General features: G+C 38.1%; 1 protein-coding gene across 2 annotated transcripts in view; it reads right to left on the bottom strand.

Annotated features, from left to right (window-relative positions):
- Positions 1–1,713: 1,713 nt before the first annotated feature.
- Positions 1,714–6,000, bottom strand: part of ST8SIA6 (ST8 alpha-N-acetyl-neuraminide alpha-2,8-sialyltransferase 6) — a 39,497-nt gene continuing 35,210 nt past the window's right edge. For both annotated transcript variants that reach the window (XM_074574543.1, XM_074574544.1), the window contains one exon: positions 1,714–2,047. The gene's annotated coding sequence lies outside the window, so the exon portion shown is untranslated. The remainder of the gene's footprint in view (positions 2,048–6,000) is intronic.

Below are 6,000 nucleotides of genomic sequence, written 5' to 3'. Positions count from 1 at the left end.
ACTACTGGTGAAGACAAAATGTAGATGTTTGGTGCTGGAACCATAACAGATCACAGTAAATCAAACCCTTGTGCTCGCCTCTTTCAGTTACCAGCTGGTAACGCAGATGTAGCCATTGACTCAATTCTGTCTTTGTTTCTGTTAAAAGCCCTGCTGATATTCAGAGGTCCACTCGTGTATTAGTGGTGTCATTCAATGCCGCAAAGCACTATCTATTTTTAAAAAAACCATATTTTCAAAACCTGACTTTACTGCTGATATATGCAGCCAGGATTTATGGACACTTTTGCTTGGATAGGAGAATATTGGATTCTGATATCATTATCTTGGAAATGGATCAAGATGCTGAATGTGTCTCAACTAACAGACCTGGAACCGTAATGATTGACTCTAATACTTTCAGTGTTTTTCATGTGATTATAAAACTGCTGCAAGGTAAGCTTTCAAATATTACAACAATATAGAAGTGCTCTTATGAAGTATCAGTTTAAAAGTTTTTTTGAACCTTATTTTATAAGGTTCAATTCATTTAAGTAGGATTTTTTTTGCAGATATAATCCTCAATGAGTGGAATATTGAATGCCCTTTAAATCACTTGATTTGGGATTTAATGCTACAGTGGAAAAAGGAGTTTTAGTGAATAAAATAACCAATAGTATCTGACTGTAAAAGATGGATAAGGACACTCTATGTTTGAACTGATCATTCAATAGACTCTCAAAAAACCCACTGAAACTGGTCTTTTAACAGAAACTGGTTATTACGAATTTTTTATTGGGTTGGGTTTTTTTGTTTGCTTGTTGGGTTTCTTTTCCTGCAGTAAAACATATAAGCAATAACGTACAAGCAGCCATAGCTAGGGCAATACCTGCTTGTCATAGCTCCTGTAAATGTTAATGTGATTCGGGTTGATATTTCACTTTCTCTTGTCGTAGGATGTTGTTCCACAGGTATTCCTGGACCACAAAGAAACTTAAAGCACAAGAACTGCGTGGGTTTTAAATTAAGTGAATGTGGGTTCTTTTCTCATATGTCCTGGTATAGGAAAAAAGCTTGGGGTTGATTCCAAGAGGAATATTCTTCTAATATCATTTAGTGCAGTTTCCTCATCTGTAGTCACATATTGATACAAGCTATGCTAGGTGAAAAAGAAACAGAAGAAATATAGGTTTGGTACCTATAATTTTTCTAATGAATGGTCCACCTCATATGTCAGCCGAGACAAAGAGCTGGGATTGCAGGGATGTGTGCAAAGTCACACCCTACCAGGACTCTGGGGATTGCAGCATGGAACCTAGTTTACTGTCCTCATTTGGAGCTGAACTGGACCTTAGAAGGAAACACAAGCAAGAAGAGGGGTTTAAAAACAATTATACAGCTCTGGTCCTTCAAACAATTGTTCACAAAATTAACACATGAGTGATCCCATTAAATCCACAGCATTATCTATTGCCCACAAAATGAAAGCCCATAAACCACTTGACTATCTCTAACTTGCGGAATTTTTTCATCTGTGCACCCTGGGACAAACTAAGAATGACACGGCTCTGAGTTAATTACTTGTCTGTAGCTCTTCTCATCACCTTTCTCATGCAGACAAATGCTAGTGTTTACAGGATCAAGTTCTTAATTGAAAATGTTCACTGCCAACTCACGCAGCTACCATAGAGTGACTATTGCCTGTATTTTGTGATATTAATAAAACCAGAGATCTTACGTCAAAATATTTTAATGATACTCGGAAGAAGCAAAACGTGATGAATGTCACATATTGCCACCATCCTGAGATTGTGCTTTGCTACAATTAAACCAATAGTCAGGAGTTTCAGAATTTCCCGAATAAATATTATCTTGTATTTAAAAAAATGATTACGCAAAATTCAGAAACGTAGCAGTCGCTGTGTGAAAAAATCACTTCCTTTTCTCCTCAAGTGTAAAATATTTCTCTATTGTAATAATGCAGTTTAACGCGCACAAAATCACATCAGATCAAATTCAACACCGAGCTGCTGAGATACACACAAATTGTCTCCTTAGGATCATCACCCTGGAATTAAAACAATAAAATATATTATTGATATTTCTTTTATAGTAGGAATACTGCTTGTTAATAGTCCAAATAAGCCAACAGCTTAGCCTTCTGTGTATGCATTTCACCTTCCGCATCTGCTTTTCATCCTTATTTCCGACTGGGAGTCTGTGACATTTATTATACAGCGTCAGAGGCTCACTAAATTCCCCTGGGTAAGCTGGACTGCCAGTGCCTGATCTAGCTCGAGCATCTGCTCTTTCTAAAGGAGGACTCCTTCACCTGAATACCCCCAGAACTGCTCACACTTACCCCACCTGCACCACCTTCTTCAGGCTTCCTAAGCTAATCAAGGCTGGGTCTAACCAGAATCTTTATGGGACACATCCACTGCCAATCTGAATATGGATATTTTCTACATTATACTATCTTAGTCATATTTTGAAATAGTTAGAGATTGAAATTATTCTGTTTCTTCAACAGGCTAGTTCTGCTGTGGAAAAACAAAACAAAACAAAGCAAAAGCCTTGCAGATCTGTAAATACTTTGTCATTTGATTTGAAATCTAACATAAATTCTAATTTGATTTAATCTATATTTTCCTATTCTGGTAGGTTTAACTAAACCAAAAGCAACTTATCTCCACTAGTCTTTCACTACTGACATTATTCTTAACACTTAAACTTAGTTGGCGGCTGAACACATAAGCGAAGTGTGTGCTTAAAAGCTATACTGCATGGGTACTAAAGCAGAAGACCTTTCTTTCAATGTTGTTTACATCTAATAATTTCACGCTGGATAATATTTGCCCAAGTCAAGGACAGGTTGAAATTTGTCTGCCTGACAGGAATCCAGAGGTGTCTTTATTTTCAAAACGTGTTATCATTTTTCTCAAGGTAATTAAAAGTGAATTGTGGGGCAGCTCATATTTCTCTAGATGCATTGAGAAACTGCAAGCACACACAAGAATTTCAGCAGAATTTAAGCTCATGTTGGCATATTACTGTCATAAATAGGTTCTTTATAACAATTATGTTTATAAATAGGTTAGTTATAACAGTATTTATCACATATTTGGATTGCAGCAACTTTCATGATTTAAAAAAAGATCACATGCTGACAAGAGTTTGGAACAAAATGATTCCCTTTTTTGTTAATTCCTGAGCAAGTAAGCAGGCAGCCCCCTGCTTTGCAGGATGCTGTCCTGCTAGCTCCACCTTGAGTGGAGGGCTGCACTGCTGCTCTCTCTGTCAGAAACAGATGGCTTTTAATCATCTGGTTGGAATTATAAAGCCCAGACCCAGTTTTTACTTTCCAGGTAAGATACACTCACACTTAGTCAAAGGTTCAGCAGTTCTTACTCCCTATCCACCAGCACACCTCTGCTCAGCCTCTCCTCCCTCAGTCCTTCTGCTCGGATGAATGAGCACTACTTTTTCCCCACGCTCAGGGAGTCTCAGTTTCATCCTTTCTTTCCATGTTTTTTTCTGTTGAATGACTCTTCAGAGCAGCTGCTTAGTGTTACTGTGCTGGATGTCAAAGCAACACACATTCGTCTTCCCTGCTGTCTCTTTCTAGCAAACAGAAAACCTGATGGATTCTTGGTCAGACAAAATTTGCATGTTAACCAGGCTTCTGGGCAATCAAATTTTTGCCAGTCCGATTAATTTATCATCTGACCATTTTTCTAATCTGATTTTTCTGTCTATTTTTAAATATGAATCAGGCCATTTCCCCTCCTTGAACCTCTGTTTACTTGAAGCTAATGACATGCCCTTCAGGCTTATCAGGTTAAACCAACGAGCAAACAAGACTTCTTTCGGCTGCACGGCCATAGCAAAAATGATTTGGTAATTTAATACAAAATAATAAAGATCATTATTTTAATTACATTTTAAGATTTTGCTGATGTCTCATTTTCCATTTTACCATCTGTGATAGGTATGCATCTACTTTAGCGAAGACAGGTACATATCTGTTGAGCGTAATCATAAAGGTGCAGGCGCGGACACTAAGGGAGATGGAGTTTCCTGCATTGTTCAGCATTAGCTCTACAGGGCTCTCGTATCTGACAGTTCTCTCTATCTAATGAGAAAAGTTCATCTTTACAATGGCAAGGATGGTGTTTAAGAGCAATACTGCCAATATGATTCATTGGGATGCAGTTATACTCTCCCTGTACTACTCCAGAGCCTGCTACTGCTTGCAATAGTGGTGCTTGCAGCAGAGCAGCTTCCTTCACTTCTTATTTAGAGCAGCAAACTTCTGCGTCCCAGCAATGTGTGAGACTTCTGTGGGCACCCAGTGGCCGAAGGACCCTTCAGCTACCCACTAAGAGGGAAGCGCGTGCAGCAGGAAGAAGAACATAAAAGGGAAATCAAAAAGAGAAAGAAGATCGTTCAATTTTTAGAAAAGCTCATCTTCAGTGAAATATACTCATTACAGAATTTCAATTGTCTCTAATAGTTGATAATAGTAGCAGAATGGTAGCTAATACTGAAAGCATTTAATTTCTTTGGTTTTAAAGGGATAACTTTTCTCTTTGTAAATATAAGTGATTAACGTACTGGAGAAAAATCTGAGGGCAGCACAACTTATCCTTCTGTTTTGTTTTTTTTTCTTTACAGCTTATTTTGCAAATTTGGCCACAGAAGTGATTTTCAGTCTGTCAAGCACAGACAGTGTTTAATTAACCCATACAGATGCTTAAACATTTTTCTGGCTTCTATCTGCTTCTCTCTAGACTAAATATTCATAAAGAGCTGCCTTTCATTTTCTTAGCTGGTGTAGTTACTACAATTAAAATTACATGGTATTTCTCCAGCGCTTTATATTATAGGAAGAATAAATGTAATGGAAACTGCTGGATATAAACAGCTTAGCCACTAAGAAAACTACATTATGCCTTTCTTAACCTTTCCAATATGCTGCAACTTTTTACAAGCCACATGAAACTGCATACACGTACACCGCCTCCTAGGTAATCTCCTGCCATGGACTAGGAGAATGGATTCCCTAGATGGCTTTTAGGTCCCTTCTCACATGTTTTATATTATTCTAATAATATACAAAAGCAGTTTATTTTTCTATTTATTTCTTCAAATAAACTGAAACTGAATAAAATTGTGCCTTCTTGGTACTGCAATCTGCTAGTTTACAACTTAACAGTCTCTGACAATGACCCAAGTGTGAATGTATCTTTGATAGCACGTTTTCTAAATACCGTCAGAGGATATTTTCAAATACATTTCAGAACCTAGCCAGAAGACAAGCCCTTAGCTTTTGAACTTAACATTTCTGGCTTGAACAAGATGACGCTATTTTGATTTATTTAACTTGAGTAACAAAGTCATGAGATTACCTCAGTCCAATTAAAGCATATTGCATACAATGGTAGTTCTACCATACATTTCACTTACTGTTACATTAACTTGAACCCCCCAGAAAAATGGCATTGTGTGAAAGGTAAACCTGACAACAGTACTGTGAGCTGGGGAATTTCTGAGTTAGCTTAAAAGATAAAGAAGTATTTATACAAATAGGTCTTAGTTTGTCAACAGGGCAAATCAAGATTGAAAACATGCAGACAAATCTTTTCAAAGTCATCCATAACCTGTACGCAGTAAATTGGCTCAAGGTCAGAGGCCAGACTCTGCGCTGCATTTCTCTGAGGCAATACACAGACGGTAGAGGTCCAAAGGGGATGGGACAGTTACAAAGGACAAAGGAAAGGGAATGACACTTCATCCTATATTTCTAGCTCCCAGATTCTGAGCTGCCTTAAGGTAAAATGCTCAGCAAGATCTGCTGTAGTGTATGGCAGCGTCCTCACTGCTGTCCACAAGCTGTTGTGCAGCCCAGGGCTGCGAGAGCATGCTGCTCTGAACTTATCTTTACCTACAAGAGGGAACACAGGCGCACATGCATGCTAGTCCTGCATGGGGCAATCTTAATCCTTACTTTGGCCTCTG

This window comes from Larus michahellis, chromosome 2, assembly GCF_964199755.1.
Source record: "Larus michahellis chromosome 2, bLarMic1.1, whole genome shotgun sequence".
In the NCBI taxonomy this organism is placed as follows: domain Eukaryota; kingdom Metazoa; phylum Chordata; class Aves; order Charadriiformes; family Laridae; genus Larus; species Larus michahellis.
Note: the sequence above shows the minus strand (reverse complement) of the source record. Positions and strands in the feature narration are given on the sequence as shown.